This window comes from Taeniopygia guttata, chromosome 4 (assembly GCF_048771995.1).
Source record: "Taeniopygia guttata chromosome 4, bTaeGut7.mat, whole genome shotgun sequence".
NCBI lineage: Eukaryota > Metazoa > Chordata > Aves > Passeriformes > Estrildidae > Taeniopygia > Taeniopygia guttata.
Window position 1 is genome coordinate 37,076,401 of NC_133028.1, and position 19,903 is coordinate 37,096,303.

The 19,903-nt window shown below is 38.3% G+C and overlaps 1 long non-coding RNA gene across 1 annotated transcript in view; it reads right to left on the reverse strand.

The window, feature by feature from the left end:
* Nucleotides 1–19,903, reverse strand: part of LOC140683949 (uncharacterized) — a 60,875-nt gene that overhangs the window by 15,109 nt on the left and 25,863 nt on the right. The gene's annotated exons all lie outside the window — the stretch shown is intronic.

Consider the following 19,903-nt stretch of genomic DNA (forward strand, 5'->3'; position numbering starts at 1 on the left):
CTCTAATGCTATATTTAGCTCTCTGGCTCCCAAGCCCAAACTGAGTCATTTTACTCTTCCAGTAAAGGCTGACTTGTGAGTCTGTGGTATGATATGTAAGTCTGTAAATTGAGCAAGGACAGTAATGTTACCTATTTCTTATTCAAAATCCTTATGTATTGCAACAAATTATAAATGTGGTAGACTTAGGACACTCAAATTATGGTATGAGAAGCTATTTCATACCACAAGACAAGGCAAAAATGACAAAAGAAAATCCAGCCTTGCATAGCATAATGAACGCATGTAAAACCTTGCTTATGATTGAGTAGAAACTGAGCATCACTATCAAATCATTTTGCCATTCTGTAGCCAGTTTCTATTTTGAGAATAGATTCCTGCTACATCTACTCTAACCAGAACCTTTCCCGTGTGGCTAAGGACCTTAAGCATGACAATAGAACCAGTTATCTAAAAAAAAGAGCCTCCTTTCCCTTATCTGCAATTTAAAAAATTATTTTCAGGACTATTTAGCTATGTAAATAGTATCAAATAGTTAGCTATGTATCAAATTCCATTCACAGACTACTGCCCGTCCTGTTGTGGAGCCACAGAGTTTGAGAGTTCATGTTGAAGATGCAGAAGCTGGACCTTCTGAAATATATGTGCCTTCTTTTACAGGTTTTGACTTTACCACACAATTAACCATTTGTATTTATTAACAGTTCAGACCCAGAAATTCTCAACTGATAAATACAGAGAAACAAAATAAATGCCAGAAAGACTTCATTCTTCCTGAAGCCTCTTAATGCTGCTGCCTCAAGATTAGCCCTGATTGACAGACAGCTCCTGAGTTGTTTGGGTATCGTTTAACTCCTTCCTGCTGGTGAACACTACCTCAGTCAGAAAACAGAATTCCAAAAAAAAAAAAAAACGGATCTCCCTTCTTCGGAGTCACACACAGACTTGCCTATTTAAAATGCTTTGTTATCCTTCTTTCTAATATGTGCAGAGTAAACAGCCTCAGGAAAAAGCAGTAAAAAATATAGAGAGAAATTTAAGAAGATTAAGATGGAAATTTTTTTGCTCTGAAAACATCCAGAGGTGATTTATCTTCAAAGTGTATTAAACTCTAACTTGTTTTACTATAAACATACTCAAGTGAAGAAAAAAGAGATTCCTAAAAACAATGACATTTTCACTCCCAATATCAAATTATCACAAAACTATGAAACATATTTCCCAGTCTTTCTCTTAGAATGCCTTTTATCAGAGAAGATATTTTCAGTGCTTTTTATGGTTCTACCTAGGTGACTGCAGCTTCTTTATGGCTTTAGTGGAAGTGCATTTCTTTTCTGCTGTCTTCATGGTTAACTATTCTCTACCCTGTGTGATCGCCTTTTGTGAATTCAAAAAGAAATCAATATTCCACTGAAGATTTATCTTTTTGTTCCATTTTCCCAGTCCAAAACCTTATTTTGTGTTTTGTTCTACTGCTTGGATTTTGTTTTGTTTGCCCTAAAATTCTTCACATTTTAAAATAAATCAGAGGATGCTAGTGGTTTTCTTCAGTTGCCTGTTTTGGGGCAGCATCACTCACCTATCTGTATCACCTATCGCTATACCTATTTGTATAATTCAATTTTAATTATGCTGACATAAAATTAATTACTCCCAAGTTGGTGCAGGATAAACTAATCAATAGACTGCAGCAGATTTTTTGCCCAATACCATCAAGAGAACAGGTAAATCCATAATTCCCAAGACACAAGTGGAATAAATGTCATCATTCATTTATAAGTCTATGGGCATGTTAGGTTTTGTGTGTTCATTTGAAAAAAGTTATACATAATACACCTCTGCCTTAACACATTTCTTTTCCCATCATGGATGGAACAGCACATTTTGATCATCCATACATCATTATCCACTACCTTCATTAGTTTGTCTTATTTATTTAATAAATAAATAAACCTGGCCAAGTGCAAGGGCCTCTCTAAATCTGGTATTTCTAAAAAGACTGCAGACAGCTTCAGGACACTGTGTAAATTATATGAATTTCAAAATAATTGATAAATGCTTTTCCACTTTTTTTAACTGAAATGTTGTATTTCTGTGTAGGCTAATATTTGTACACTAATGAAGTTTGGGTTTCACTAGAAACTGTAGTTTTCATAAGCATGCAGTAAAATGGCAGTAATCTGCTTATGAATAAAACTGCTTTTTGCAACTACAGTTTCTACATTTCATAATCCCCGTGTAATCTCTCTTAAGCACAGAGCTCATTCTTTAATATATGTGCCCCAAATGAAGTGAAAGGATCCAAATCTCTGTTATTCCTGTAGACTGCACCAGACTACTAGTTATTTCATTAGAATATATAGTAGATCTACCCCAGCACTGTAACTGCTGTTGCAGTTACCAGAAATAGCCCCAGAGCATTAGCCAAATGTTATACGATACACCACCACTGAGAGCTACGCTCCTACTCTAAACGAATTCCTGAATAAAAACTTCAGAAAAAATCCATCTCTTCTCAGCAGAGAAGCAGAGAATGAAAGCCTCTGAAGGACTTAACAATTCACATGTTTTTCAGTGAAAACAAAAACCAACAAAAACTGTAGGAAATTATTGGGGACTTGTAAAATTGATGCAGGAGCTAAAATAGCACCCAAGAGAGGAGGTCACTGCAGCACAGAAGCTCATCACAAAGGCAGCTGTTGGTTGTCATACAGTAGCTACAGACACTTCTCAGGGTAATCCATGATATTGTAAGGAGGCAAATGTCATAGATCATATAAATTAGGAGCATCCAGGAAACTATGGACAGTGTTGCAAGATGCAATTCCCAGACTGCTCAGGTGATTCTGCTGCATCTGAAACTCAAATCCTTTTCCTGACTAGAGATGGGCACTGTGATGGCAGAGCCAGACCCTTGCATGAGAGCCCTATTCTTTCCTTCTGGCTTGATGTTGTGACCAAAATACCCCACCTTCTTTATTTGCTGTAGAACTACACTATAGTTGTTTTTCAAGAGGAACTAAACACGGGCTCTTCAGTGAGGCTGAGGACTGCTGAAGACCCTGTGAATGCATGAAGAAAGAGCTGTACTGGCAGGTGTGAGGTTACCTTTGTACTGAACCAGATAAAGACTCTCCCAGAGGCCTGCCAGCATTCAAGTTGAAAAGGACTGTGATGCTGTGCATCTGGACAAACCTGGTGCAGACAAGAACAGGTGGGTGGGAGTGAGTGATCTGGAGGCAGCCTAGGGCAGTCTGATAGGCATGGAATTAAGATGACCATCTCATGCTTATTACTGGAAAACACCTCCAGCAAAATCAATTCCCTGTCCCTGTCCTCTCTACTCTAAAGAAGTATGTCATACTTTGGCAGCTCAGCAACAGCTCCTTGTCCTACCTATTTTAGCTCTGACCAACCAGCTTTCATTTCTTATTGAGCAGCTACAAGGTTGTCTAATCCTAATAGATGTTTGCTGTGGTTCTTCTTGCCCTGTCTCTCACTATTACTAATTTACAAGAAGGCATGAGATTCACTTGCCAGAACTCATGTAAAAGGCTGGTCCTCAGAGACCTAAAAGACTGACTATTTTGTTCCAAAGGAGGATGTACACAAGCTAGACACATAAAGATGAATTAATAGATTTAGAGTCTCTGTCTGGTTAAGCCCTGTGTGTTTAATTCATCTTCTCATTCTGTAATGGAAGAATGCTGGGCAGATTAACAAAGTACAACATGACCTATTGCTGTGTTTTAACAGAGTGTTCTATATTTTTTCTTCCAACCTGTAAAAACTGAGTCCTGAAAGGTCAAGAGAACACAGATTCCAGACTTAATCACAACATTTTCTTCTCACCATGACATAAACTCCACTCTGTATCTATTCACTATTTGCAGAACAAAGACAGGATATCCTAGAAAAATCAGTATTTTCTCAGTGATGGTGGTTGTCCTCAGCTTGCCTCCAGCTAACACAAAAAAAGGTTTTAAGAAACTGTCAGTTAGCAGAATTGATAGCAAATGCTTTTGATCAGGTGCCTTGTTTGGAAAGTGACTACAGTAAGGATTCCCATTTTGTAAATTAGGTCTTTTGACTTTATATTGAGTTACCATATAATGGATTGTAAAAAAAACCAATGTTACTGTAGCAAATTACACAATATTTCACAAGCTTGGCCTGCTGATGCACTTTTTTTTTCTTGTAACAGTATGCTATAGGATATAATATGTGCTACAAAACTTTATTGCTCTACCCATGCAATTAGAGAAATTTTATTGAAATACAGAATCATAAAAAGAGAAGTCACCCCTCATATTTTTTCTTTCAAAGGCTATCATAAATAACCATAGTTTGTGTCATGTCATAGCCACAAAAAAAATGAGACAGATGCTGATAACTTTTCTGTCCACTTCTGCCTAGGCCATGCCACTTCATAAGTATTGACAATTTGCTGGCTTTGGAAAGGCTAAAGAATGCATTCTCAAGGGGCTGAAAGGAAAATGTTCTACAAATGCCAAGCTGGAACTTGGCACCATGATCATTTGGCAGATGAACAGCACTGTACATAAACAAGTAGACAGAGGGAGCTTAAATTCTAAATACCCTCTTGAGAAAAGATAAAAAACAGTTCCTAGGAACAGTGAACAGAAGCTGTCAGAAAAACTAAGATCATTGATTTTTGTCATGAATGACTTATGAATATGGTTGTGTGGTTGGGATGGGAATGGAAGATTATGCAGTACAAAGTACCGTGTTCTCCAGTCTCATGAGAGATTCCACTTAACACTCATTAAATAAGGCACCGTGTCACATCTGTTAGATCTTGGGGCTTAAATTCTGTATTTTATTCATTAATCCAATTATCTTTCCATTTCACCACATCTTTAGATGACATTAATGTATCATCATCAATTAATACAAACTTTTGCTATTTCTGTGCATATCTGTGTACAGGAAAATACACAGGCTGTAGAATAGCCATTGATTTTTCACTCGAATTATCTGCTTCAAAATGAAGCTGACCAAGCTGCAGTTTTATTTTCACAACTCTCATACTTTTATTATGCAACACACAAACACTAGAAATAAGAATATATATGGTTCAGAGTTTAGACTGCCAGCTGGCTATCTGACAAAAGAACAGATTAAGCAAGGTATTAGGATCTCTGATCCAGCAGGTAAACAAGCTGAATTCTGCCTTCTGCATTTTAACATTGTTCAGATCTGAAGGGGATCTGCTGTGACCCATGTGCACTTCAGCTCTGCACTGCACAGCACTCAGGATATTCAGTAATCTGTTACCACATCCAGCTTCCTTGATCTCTTTCACAGTCGCTATTGAACACCAAGTCAGGGTTTCATAATGAACTCTTATAAAAGCTTTCAAAATCTTACTGTGCACTGAAACAGTAGGCATCCTTCTCAGAGAACAAAGTATAGCCTTGCTCTTTACCTCAGAAGGACTTCAGTCCACCATCCAGTCCCCTTCTCTTAATATACAACCAAAGATTAACAGAAGGTGGGAAACGAACCTCCAAACTCACCAAATGAGGATACTCAATTTTAAATACTAACACTAAATTACTACTGCGCAAAGTAACATTCCTCTCTTTTCCATGTCTTTTGCAGCTTTCCTTTGCAGTCCATGACTTTCTCTTTGTGGGCCTGAACTACACCCTCCACCAAAAAAAATCTATGCTTGTATTCTGCTTTTTTCTGCAGTTACTTGGGGCTTGAAAAAAATCCAGTTGTGCAGTTAGGCCCAGATCCAGAAAAACACATGAGCACGTGATTTATATATATGAATAGTACCATTGTGCAGGATGCAGGCTCTTTCCCAATATTTGCCATCAGTCTTTTCCCTGCTATTGCCTCTTTGTTCCCCATTACTGCATGTGGCCCTTCTGTTTTTTCCAAGATTTTCCTGCAAATTCAAAACCAGGTACAGTCTATGTTTATGATCATGCTCGGAATGGAGGGGAGTGGGGTCTCAGATGAGCTGAGACACGAAATACACATGCAATGCTATTTAAAATGAAGTGTCAGACAGTTCTCAGCACTGCTTTCCATCTCAACCAATTAACATGTATCAGAAAAACTGTTGGATATCCTGTTTGTTCAACTTGAGCTTTGGGAAGCTCATTCTGGTAGCTCATTTAGTTAGGAAAATACCATTAGAGAAGAAATAGTGAAGGTTTATAAGTTACAATATAGTTGGGACATTAAGCACTAAATATTCTAAAATAAAACTACTTAAAACTAAATAGTGTGGGTTCTGTGATATTGTGAACCTTTTAATATTCTTTCATCTATTAGAAGTGGTGTATATTTTGAGGTGAGATATCAATATGCTTCAAAGAGTCTCCTAAGTAAAATAAACATTTACAGTCAGGTATTAACTGATACTAATCACTAACATGAATTCTCCTGTAAATAATTTCATATACTCAAGTAATTTCAGTTATCATGCTTTTGGCTTAGGAATACCTCTTGGAGATTCCCACATGTTGAACCAGGCATTTATAAGTGCTGCTGCAATATTTACTCTAGAATGCCAGATGTGAACTCTTTGCAGATGTGCCCAACCTGATGAAAGTTCACTCTGGATGATTTCACTGTGAAGGTGCACCATGGCCTGCTATACTTCCTATAATATAACTATAGCAGAAATAGCAGTGCTGGTCTAACACTTTCATAAGCCCCAATGGGAGTTAACAGCATAACTCAGGGAGGTGTTCACAGATTTGCAGAGTCAAAGTGCTGGTATCACATAGCAGATTTCTCAGCTTTCTAAGATTAAAATCAGGAAAGAAATTTGAAATTTGAAATATCAATTTAAAAAATAATTGTATTTCATTATATGACTTGTAATGCATGCAACATCATCAGTCTGGTTCTCAGAGAAAGGGATAATGGTTTTGGTGAGAAATTTTGGTTCACCAAGGCATACAAGGTCAAGAACAAGAAGTTGATATTACTGTAAAAATACGTTAAACTCTGTTATCCTGATAAAATTAATTTCTATTTGCTCAAAAAGCCCTTTAATTCAATATTGCTGGATATTTTGAAAACACAGATGATAAGCTTTTGTGTTAGAACTCATTCGAGTTGAATCTTAAGTCAGCTAATGCTTTGGCACAAACTACTTACTAAATGTTTCCAGGCAACTGAAAGAAAGTAGCAAAAGGTAAACAATTCAAATATGCTAAAGAGGAACAAACTGATACAAAAAAAAAAAAATCTCCTTCTGTATGAAACTCCTCACTTCTAAGTAATGTCTACTTCTTCTCTGTTTCATGCATTAAGAGGAAGTATAGAGTACAATTTAAGGGTCAGTGTTTTTCAGTTTTATCACTGTGTTTTTTCCTCAAAAGTTCCACTGATTATTTTCAACACTTCAGCAGAAAATTGCTTCAACTACAGTCTCCAAAGACTTGATAAATCACTGAGGTTGTCTCCCTGTGATTTACATACCTCTGTTGTGTGTGCTGGAGGTTGTTTCCCTACAACCACTCTTGTGAGGCTTGCATACTGGGGCCTGGAGTCTGTATTTTGTGCCTTGTGATACTTATATTTTTTACAGTTCTGGCAAACCAGAGGTGCTGAAATTGCAGTTTGTGCCAGCTGACAGCGGTTGCTGACTGTAGTGAACTCCCCTTGGGCCAGCCAGGGTCCAAAATGCTCTCCAGTATTTTTCTGATTGTCAGTGAGTTCTGCCATCAACTCTAACCCATCAGAAAACCCTTCTTCTCTAGACACCAGTAATCCATGCTCTCAACCTGCTGCCCTTTGGATACACTCCAAAACACACAGGTACTTGCCCCAATATCTCTGATGGCTGGGCCTATAGGTGTGATGGCTTTAGAGGCACCAAAGTTCTGGGTGTAGAATGTCTCTTTATTACACAGCTACTTCAGAATGACTCTTAGCACAAAGCAAGTTAAAGATGCACATAAAAGCATCTTTCTCCCTACACCTCTTTTGTCATTGTACAGCTGAATAGTTTGCAGATTTTTCTTGCAAATGGTTCCCTTGTTTAGAGACACAGACATCTTGGGTAACAATCATTAAAAAGTGTCTTATCATGCTGGAGAATGATAGCCTCTATAAGCCACCTCCAACATAAAATCCAGCCAGTGGTCATAAGTCAGATTTTATTTCCACATTATCAGTCAACCATTTCCTCTTTGTTAAAATAAGCACTGTTTGGCTCCCTTGGAGTGAAAAAAGACCTGTTTGCTAGACAAGGTATCATGTTCTATGCTTGACTGCCTATACCTAAAAACATGTATTGGGTTACAGGGCAAGATTTTGGTAGCAGAGGGGCTACAGGGGTGGCTTTCTGCAAGAAGCTGCTAGAAATGTCTCCTGTGCCCTATAGAGCCAAGGCTAGCCAACTCCAAGATGGGCCCGCTGCTGGCCAGGGTCAAGCCCATTGGTGATGGCAGTAGTGCCTCTGAGACAACAAATTTAAGGGGGAAAGTTACTGTGGAATTTTAGCCAGAGAGGGGACAGAGAATATGGGAGAGCAACAGCCCTGCAGACATTGAGGTCAGTGGAAAAGGAGAGGAGGAGGTGCTCCCCATGCCGGAGCAGAGGTTCTCTTGCAGCCCATGGTGCAACCCATGGTAAGGCAGCTCTGTCCCTGTAGCCCATGGAAGACCCCATGCTGGAGCAGACAGATGCCCAAAAGAGGCTGTGATGTTGTGGAGAGACTGGCATGACTAGCAGAGACAATGTGTGATGAACTGACCATAATCCCCATTACTCCTCCATCTGCACTGCTAGTAGCAGGGAGGTAGAGAAAATTGGAAGTGAATCTGAGCCTCAGATGCAAAGATGAGTGGCAGCAAGGGTTTTGAAGGGTTATTTCTTATTACTCTACTATGATTTGATTGCCAATAAAGTAAATTAATTTACCCAGTCTGAGTCTGCTTTGACCCAGATGGTAACTCCTTTCCTTATATCGACCCAGAAGACTCTCATCATAGTTTCTCTTCCCTGTCCAGCTGAGGAGGTGAATGACACAGCCTTTTTGATGGGCACCTGGCATCCAGGTAGGGTCAACCCACCATACAGCCCCTTCTATCAGCAAGGGGTAGAATTCTTCCTTTTCCCTCACTACATGTTTTAGTTTAAGGCATTTCTAAACTGAACTTTATGGTCCATGTTGCATATTTGTAGATTTTTATTATAAAAATAATTATGTAGTTCATTACTACTCAATAGGGCAACCAAGATAATAATGCCACCACTTTGGGTTCAGAGTGGGCTTGGTATGGTCTTTCCCATCTTCAAGCATCCAGTAAACTTACTGCACTAAGACAGGAAGGCATTTTTCAGGAGGCTGATTTTACTTTACCAAACAGATATGGTCTTGCTCAACTTAATGCACTTTGAAAAGGAGTTAAACCAAAAATGAGAGTCATGCTAATTATAGAAGAGGGAGTTACTCAGAAATAGCCATTCTTGAATAGCATTGTATAACCAAGCATGGGACATATTTTGGTATGTAGAACTTTAGGAATTTAAGGTTTTTTTACTTTGCGTTCCTTTCCAAATTTTTTTTTTAATTCGGTGAGCATAGCCTAGGTTTTGATGATGGCAGGTTGATGATGGGGAAACAGAGGTGGCTTCTGTGAGAAGCTGCTGGAAGCTTCCACCATGTCTGGAAGAGCCAATCCCCGTAGTGGTTCCAGACAGACATGCCTCTGGCCAAAACTGGGCCAATTGGAAATGGTGATAATGTCTCTGATAGCATATTTAAGAAGAAATCAAAACAAAGTTTGTGGTGCAGTAATCTTCCAGAAAGAGAAGAGTAGAGTGAGAATATGTGAGAACAACTCTGCAAACACCAAGGTCAGTGAAGAAGGAGAGGGAGGAGGTGCTCCAGGTGCCTGAGCATAGATTCCTCTACAGCCCACGGTGAAGAACATGGTGAAGCAAACAAAATCAAAACGAAGAAAACCTCTGGAACCTGTGGCAAAAATTTGCTTCAGATAAATTGTTGAAAAAGCACAAGAGTATTTGTATCTCCAAGTTCTATCCAAAATTTCATCAAAAGACACCCATTACCATGCAACTAGGAACCCAAAGTCTTACAAAAAAATTAGGTTTACAAAAATTTTCCACATTCTTAATAACAGAAAAGGTGATAGCATTTTAATTCTACAGGACATATTTGTTCAGTATGCAATAGGAAAAAGATTCTTGTCTCTTATGTTAGCTTGGTGACTCAGGCACCACGGCAGGATTTCCTTGCTATAAAAATTCTTTAATTGGAGTGGATGATGAGGCATCTGTTGCCACTCCTTTGGACCCAGTACAGCTGTCTACAGAAAGGCACAACTGTTTTCATAAACAGACAATGGAAAAAATCTTTTTGACAGGGTACAAAAGGCCAACAAGCAGTGGAGCCAAATCCATTCCTGAGATCCCTGAAGAATATCAGTGGCATCATGGCAGAGATTATTATAGCCTACATGCTGGATGCTCTGCAGCAAATGGAAAGCACTGGAATAAAGATCCACAGAAACTAGCTGTTGGGACATCTGGCTGTGGGTTAACATTCTGCTTCTTTTAGCTAATGTTGCTAACTTTTTTTCTTAGGAAGACAATTGATTATTTTGCCTGTCTCCTTCTTTCCCTGGCCCTTCAGAAAATCTGGGTGCATGTCTAAGGAACAGGATTATATTGTTGCATCAATATTGTAATATAGTTATTGCTTCTGGCAAAAATAGGAACTATTTTTAAAGAAAGATAACTTCAATTGCATAACTTTTGTCCCTCTGTATGTGCATAGAGTAGCATAGGAGAGAGAGCAGGACAGGCATTTTTGAAAGCACTAAGGAGCACAGAAACAGTTTGACCATATGCTTAGTGACTGCTTATTAGGAATTTTTATTAAAGGTATGAAGCCTTTTAACTTCCACACATTCATAGTCCAGTGATGAACTAACTGAAGCTAAGGAGGAAAAGCTCCCTGTGCAAGTGCATGCACACACCCCCACCCCCATGTACAAGCACAGAAGGAGGAGACACACTCACTGTAAGAGCTGCCTTCCATTACCTACCACACACTGCAGTACTGACCTTGCCAGAAATTGCTGCAGCAGCAAATTTACCAGCTCGGGAATCACTGAAGTGTTATTTTGCCAAGGACTTTGAAGCATTTTAAGGAGGGGTAAAATTCTTCTGTTCTTGTGTTCAGAAGAGTCAAGATTTCACACACACACACACACACACACACACACACACACACACACGCACATGCACACACGCATACACACACACACACACACACACACATTATGAGGCCACCCAACAGAGACTATGAAATCATCTCCCTGAGATGATCAAAGGTGTCTGTGTTAAAGACATCTTGTATTTTTGTGTACTAAAATATGGAAGTTTATGCAGTCTAGTGAAATCTTGCATTGAAATTGGCAATAAAAAGGGAGGTGGGAGTGTTGTAAGACAGACACATTTACACACATTTACAGACTGATTTGATCCACATTAGCTTTTTTCTGAACATAACAGTGCTGTTTGAAAACTGTATTAAAATTATTTCAGTAAGAATTTACTCTCAAGTATTTATTGGGAAATTTTATAATCACAAAGTGTATGAGAAATATACATAATATTCAAGATCCTGAAGTCATAATCCTAAGGATAAATAATTTTGAAAATTCCTGTGAAAACCTAATTTTAACCAATATTTTAATAAAAAGAGATAAACAGAGAGCAAAGTAGAAGACAAAAAAACAGATCCATGCATAGTTTTCCATCACTACTATTGTAAATACACTGAGGGATTAGACTGCATGTGATGTCAAGCAGGAGAGGATCTGCAATATTATTCTGCACAACCCTCATTAGGAATTTAATGATGCTTCAAGTAGGACTAACTCTTACAAATTTTGTCCTACTGCTGCTGCTACACAACTATGGCAACATCATGGCTTCTGCCCAGGCTGTGCTCTTAGGGGAAGATATCTGCAGCAGAAACAGAGAGGCACCAATTCCTCAGGGATAGCTTGCTGATCTGCACATCACTCAACTCCATTAACCACATAACTGGGATTCCCAGACTTTAATGTTCCCACAGACTGCTCCATCATCCCTAAAGCTGTGAGAGGACAGCAAATGTCATCTGAACCTCATGAAAACTCCTGCTTTGTTTCCCTTCCTGTAGGATGTTACTTTTGGGGTACAGTGATAAATATGTATTTGCATACACCTTTAACTGAGCCTATATTCATCCTGTCAGCAAAATATTTGGTTTATCAGAATAAATGAGTGAGAAAACACTGCAGAATTATGGGAGCACTCAACCTTTTCTAATTATACACTGCATTAAACTTTTATGAGAGAAATCATATAAAGATGTTTTGCTATGAGTGTATTCTCAGACTAGCTGATTTAGTTTGGTCAGTTGAACTGATCAGGCAAACAAAAGTTTAACCCAACAAAGTAAAAATATTCATGCAAGGGTGTAATTCCTCATTAATCTCGGAACAGTACAGAAACCAAGCTGAAAACTCATTGCCCACTTCAAAAGCTAATAAAAAAAAAGGTTCTGTATCACAAAAACCATCCCAAGTCTACAGCAAAAGGTTGATCTAAGGCACTGTTTCCAAACATACTTTTGTCTTTTGTTCATTTTATTTATCTGCCTTTGATGCATCAGCTGATGCTGGATTTTATTTATATTACGCTATTTATTTCTTCAGCTCCAACTCAGATGCATATTCCTGCTGTGCAGTACAAACATTCACATAATAAAACCATCTTTGTTTCAGAAAGCAATGAACTTAAGGGCTAAACAGACAAGACAAGAAAATTGGCAGGGAAAAGGAAAACTCAGAACACCCATTTCACATTGTGCCCTTGAGGCACAAGATTATGATGTTCCACTGGTAAATGGCAGCAATGTTTCATTACTGGCATACATAGGGATAGGGTTACATTTTACATGTCCCCAGGGAGACATGGAACATGCATGGCAGAAGAGAGGACTGAGGCCCAGTCTCCTGCATGCCGTTCAGAGGTGCTGACATTATTTCTTTGACTGTTTACCAACACAAAATACTTTTTGTAGAATCGTGGACTCACGGCATGGTTTCAGTTGGAAGGGTCCTTAAAGATCCTCTAGTTCCAATCTTCCTGCCATGAGTAGGGACACCTTTCACTAGGCCAGGTTGCTCAAAGCCCTGTCCAACCTGGCCTTCAACATTGCCAAGGATGGGACTGATACAACTTCTCTGGGCAACCTGTTCAGGGAGAAGTGTCTCACCTCTCTTACAGTAAAGAATTTCTTCCTAATATCTAGTCTAAACCTGCCCTCTGTCAGTTTAAAGACATTTTCCCTTGTCCTATCACTACATACCCTCTCCAGCTCTGCTGTAGGTCCCCTTTTGATACTGGAAGGCTGCCTCTCTTCTCTAAGCTGAACAACCCTGGTTCTCTCAGCCTCTTTTCACAGGAGAGGTGCTCCAGCCCTATGATCATGTTCATGGACATTCTCTGGACTCATTCCAAGAGCTCCACTTTCTTCTTATGTTGGGGCCTCCAGACTCAACACTGCAGGTGGGGTCTCATGAGAGCAGAGCAGAGGGGCAGGATCCCCTCCCTCGCCCTGCTGGTGGCAGTGCTTTGGATGTAGCCCAGGATATAGTTGGCTTTTTGGGCTGTAAGTGCACATTTGCTGGCTTATGTCCAGCCTGTCATCCATCAACACCTTCAAGTCCTTCTCCTCAGGGCTGCTCTAAATCCATTCTCCCTCCATCCAGCCTGTATTTGTGCTTGGGATTGCCCCAACCCAAGTGCAGGACTTTGCATTTGGCCTCATTGAACTTCCTGAGGTTTGCATGGATCTGTTTCTCAAGCCTGTCGAGGCTCCTCTGGATAGCATCCCTTCCCTCCGGCATGTCAACTGAAGCACACAGCTTGGTGGCATCAGCAAAATTGCTGAGGGTGTGCTCAGTCTCACAGTCCATGTCACCAACAAGGATGTTAAACAGAGCCAGTCCCAATACTGACCCCTGAAGGACCCTGCTCAGGATTTTATTTTTCCTAACCTTATCCTTGGCTGCTCAGACAATCTCCCTGTGCTCCTCCCAGGCTACCTGTTCTCGCTTTCCTGCTCTGCAGGGTTTCTTTTTGTGTTTGAGTTTGTCCAGGAGCTCCCTGTTCATACACACAGAACTCCCAGTGTTCTTGCCTGATTTCCTCTCTTTTGGGATGCATATATTTTTGTACAGAATACACACATTCATTACATATACACTCTATACACGGTATGGAAGAAAACACTATTTTTGACAGTGTATCTGTCATTTATACAGTACAATATACATTATACTTACCTCAAAAAATTAGCCCAGCAACCTCAGAGTAGTTTGATGCCTTCCTGGTATTTATTAAAAAAACAGTCTGTGGCTTTGCCTAGTAATTTGTAGGTGTTAGTACCCGCTGGTTGCTTCTTGAGAAAGAGATAATTTCATGTTGCTGATTTGTGACAGACACTGACAGGTTAGTGGGTGGACAGCCACACCTCCAGGTCTTTGATTTCAGCTTTTGAGAAATAGGAGGTGTCGACACAAGAAGAGAATATGGGTTAAGCTGACCTGACCTCCATAGCCAAATCTGGCACACAGGGAAGTGGCTTTGGAGTCAAGGGGTGTCCTGCTTTACCAGTATGTGTTGTCATGCTGGGCAGATCCTTTCCAAAGTTTCCTTGCTTGTCAGCTATTGGAAGAAGACAGCAACTGCAAGTGTGTAAGAAAGACTAGGCCTGGATGGAAAACAGAACATATTTTTGCCTAACAATATATGGTGAAATTTCAAATTGGGAAGAAGGTCTTCAACATTTTCAAAATTCTACACAGGACAATTTTATTTAAAGAGAATAACCCTCACATTTCTGCTCCATCATTTTTGCTCTTGAGGTTTTTTTAATAGAAGATAAGAAAGAAATTGAAATAGATATATGATTCCAAACAACAACACAAAAATCCAACAAAACTTATTATTCTAAATGTGTCAGAACTCTTTTTTTTCAAAATTAACATAGACAAAACTAGCCTTTTAAAGACTTCCAAAGTGAATATTATCCCTGACATCTTGCCAATCAGCTCTACTAAAAATACCTACGGTTTTATAATTCTCTGAGAATCACAAATAAGAGGTGGTATATACACATAAACACATGAACAACAGTAATAATAATAATAATAGATATTAATAATAATAATAATTATATAATTATTATTTTTAAAGCCTTTGTAGATAGATATAGATTTAATACTTTTTAATTTTTAAGCTAAGCTATAAATTCATAACAATAAAACAAGAGCTCCAGCAAAATAAAGCTGACCTCTGTTGTGGGATGAAATTGACAGAATAAAATTATTACACTAAATACTATGTTAAATGGTGCTAGTCTGAATCAAGATCTTTCACAATATGTTGTATGGAGTTTTCTCTGACTCTTACTGATTTTTTCTGGGGAAAATACTAATTTGTTGATAGCTTCACTGTATGTATTGCAGCAATAATTTTAAGGGACATATACTGAAACTTCATATTTTGGAAGAATGTATTCAGGCTTACATTCCTAGAAATCCCAGATCAACATCTGAAATATTTCTAAAAAGATACACACATTTTCAAAGAGAAATAGGAGGTGTAAAGAAGATCTTCTGCTGTAGCATGTAGAACTTCAGACTTGATGACCATGTTGTCTTTTTCTTTATTAATATTCTATCTTTTACTCATATATCATGACGGAAATCACTTAAAATGAAAACAGATGCTTCCTTATTGCAAACTTTGTGGTATTAGGCACGGTCTGAATTTTGTTTTGAAACAGCATGTGTCATTCTGCTGAGGGCAAGCAACAATTAGCAATTCTTTCCTGCAAATTTTATCAACTAACTTTAGAAACTTCTTGGTCTGGTTTAAGGCAGGTGGCCATGCAAAATCGAAGAAAACAATATGTTTCCCTGTTCTGTGCCCCTCCAAAATGTCTGATTTGCCTATGTGTTCAACCTCTATGGCATATAGTGCTTCACGCTTCAAATTCAGTGGCTGTGATTACAGATATATGCTAACCTTGTTCAGGCTTTACCAGCTGATAAAGTGTAAATTTCTACTTCATGACCAATTCAGACTTTTCCAATGCTATTTGAATACACAAGTGCTCAGCTTGAATGCCACTGCTCTAGCAGAGTGGAATACAAAGCACTGAATTGGAATTTAGAAAACCTGAGCCTTGTAACTGGTCTGGTGAATAGACTAAAATCTTCCACTTTTGGAGCCATCACCCATAAAAAAGGAAAAACATTATCTATCCATTATAAGTGTCATGGAAATCCAGTTACAATATACTATAACATGATAATGCAATTATTTTATGAACTGGAGTTAGGTCTAAGCATTGAAATCTGGATCCTAATGCTCCATTTGCAAGTCAGACTTTGCCTGCCTAATGTCGTGTCTGAAAATATCCTCAGCACAGGCTTTATGTGTGAAAGGTTTTCCAGGGAAAAACAAGTGTCATTTTGTCACACAGAAAGCATATCAGATATTAAAATATGTTCTGCCTGTATCAAGACAGCAAAAGTTTATCTGAATTTCACATGATGATATAATTAGAATGGGAAAAGTTTGAAAAAAGATTAATCCATCAAATTAAAGAGTTTTCATTAAATCCTGATGGTGCAATACCATTAACAGTGCACACCTCTAGCTTAATCACAGGTAAGAAGGTGATTTTCCTCTGTATCCAAGTTCATAGTTTTAATTGAGTCAGTAAAATCTATTTTTATATGCATAAAAGAATACTATAAGTAAGTATTATTTAAGTTAAAATGTTATTTAAGTTATTTAAAATCGTACACTTTTAACATTTCTGGGACTGCAGTCCAGCCTTTAAGAACTTGACAATGCCAGGAATCAGAGTTTACAAGAGAACAAAATGTACTTTATAGAGAAATAAGTAGTAAAAGCAGATGAACTTGTTCTGAAGAAGGTTTCAGTATGTGCCCTTTGAAAAATACATGCCCCACCACTTACAGCTACAGTGAGCCAGAGAGAACTGGGCAAGGCCAACTCATCTGAGAAAAGAATGACTCACCAAAATGTGTTTATACTCAGCACCCTGGTCCTGACTTCTCTATAATAAGAAACAACACTATGGAAGATATGGAGATGGTCAGATGAAGAAACATTTGTTCCAATGGGACCACTTTTTCCTAGTCCTTTATCATCTGCCTTAATTTATAATTTCATCTTCATATATAGAGCTGTAAGATGAGGAATTCTGACCTCACTGAAAAAGCAGGCACTTTTAGGGGAGGATAGGAATGATTCAAATGTAACTAAATAAAATACAGATAAAATTAAGGATAGAGTTCCTTGAAGAAAAATTAACTATTACTTGATGGTCTTAGAGATGGTCTAACTTAGAAAGAACAGAGTTTCATGTGTGCCACTTTTGTAATTATCAGTCTTTTACTCTGTATGTGATCCTTTTTTCTCAGAAAGGCTAGAAGTCCCTCATTGTGCTGCAATCAGAGGTGGACAAGGCTGGGCCTACATTTGTCCCCAACTCAGCAAAGACGTACTCATGGCAAAGAGCCCTTCAAAAGCCTGAATTATTAAAGCACTCAAACATAAAAAATGAGTCCTTGGAGACCTAGCAGTATCACAGAGTAGGACTGGTAGTGAAATATAATGAAGAGATAATTCTAATACCCTACTCTGTGGAACAATGTACACTAATCTCTGTAAAATTAATACCCAAAAACTTCTGCCCTAGAAAGAGCTCTGGCACTGTTGGGTGGGGAGCTTGATGGAGGGACTGATGCCCAGGTGGGCCTTTGGCTAAATATTGTATTGCACAGAGCTGAGCTGTCTCTGACATGGCACAGCTTTCTGAGTCAGCACAGGGGCTGCCTATGAGAGCAGAAATAAAAGGTTCACTCCTTCCCAGGACATCCCACCAGGGCAAACATGACCATCCTCAATGTAAGTGGATTTAACCAGTCCTAGGAACAAAAAATGATCCAAGAATTTTCATTCACATTTTTTATAAGCTTTCTGTCCTATTCTCTGTTGGATTTAATTAGTTTTATTTTAAACAGTACATGGTAAAAGAGTATCTCACAATTGCATATGAATCTTTCTTCATACTAATTTTTTTGATACTTTAGTCTTGGTGAAATCCCATTCATTCCAAATACTTCCCTCAAATATTTCTTTTTTGGGACTTTACCTGTGGGACTATGCTTCTTCTTGATAGAAATGATTTGACAGTAACCAGAGTGAAATTAATTCTTTCATTATATAAAAGGGAATAAAAGCAAAGCTGTCATTCAATTTAGTGGCAGAATATTAGTGAAAGGCTTCTGTAAGTTCCTGAAACCATGTTCTGCAATGAAATTCAATTTAATTTGATACGACCCTGGTCAGCTTGAGAAATGCTGCACACTTCAAGCTGCCAGTCAGCCCCAGCTAAACCCCAAAACTGGCCTTTCAATACACTTGGGTTTTATATATACAAAATATATTTATTTTGGGTACTCTGAGGTTTCTGTGAGGCTTTTTTTTCCCTGAAGCAGTCAAAATTATTTATATGTTGCTTTCAGAGTTGACAGGCAGTTTATTTCATTATTAGCATCAACCATACTTCTTGAATTTCCTTTCATTTAACAGCATCCTAATTGATTACAAGAGAAGAAAAGAGAACACTGAGTGCCTCTGCAGGAGACTGTGAAACTAATGACGTATATCTGCTGAATTTCAATACTTCTCTAAAGAGGTTCACACAGACAGAGTCTGAGGAGAGCAGAGGTCTGAAATGTGTTTCTCAGCTTTTTGCCTAGTTAATCCCCTTGTTCAGAGATCACTTTGTTAAGAGGTCACCTTTAAAGTCACAATTAAAAATTTTGTTATACCTCTGTAAATATTTGAGTAGAAACTGAGCCAACTACAAAACTACAAAACCAATCAAAATATTATTTTTTTTAATTATCCCCAGAAATATATGTGACTTTACAATTAACGTGTGTGTATCACAATTCAAATGTGCTATGAATATTGATTGTACCTCTAGAAATCCACATGATTCTTAATCCACTTTTTCCCTGTCCTCTATATGGTAAATAGGGGGCATAAATCTATGAAACTAACCATACCAAATCATCTACTGTCTTGGAAGCTAAGAAGGAAAAGAAAGCACATCAGCTTGTTTATTCAAGTTTTCTCTAGACAAACCAACAAGGAAGTTCTTCCATCTTCGAAAGGCTATTCTTCCTTACTGTTACATGTAAATATGGTTTGATAAAAAATGTTCTGAAATGGAAATCTCAAAAGTTAAAATAAGAAAATCAATCATTTATCTCTGATAGCTGTACCAGTTCTGAGTTGAGAGGTAGAGGTGAGAAGTCTAGGAGAGCAAAGTATGTTGTTTCTATGACAGAACAAAAGGAAAAGGTCTCAAGTTGTGCTACGGGAAATTTAGACTGGATATTAGAAAAAAATTCCTCATTGAATGGGCTGTCAAGCACTGAAACAGGCTGGCCAGGGAAGTAGTAGAATCCCTGTCCGTGGAAGGAATCAACAACCATCTGGTTGCGGCACTTAGGGACATGCTTCAGTGGTGAAGGTGACAGCGCTAAATTAATAGTTGGACTGGACAATTTTAGAGGTCTTTTTCATCCTTAACAATTCTATGATTCTTTATATTCTATCAAAGCTGGGTATTCTTTAGTTTTAAAATAAAACATGCAAAAGATTCTAATGGGGAAAGGCAAAAAGGGAAAAATGCTTTGTTCCCTACATGCAAAAAAGAGGTTCACAGAATAAACTTGAACTTCTTAATTATAGAACTGTTTTATTT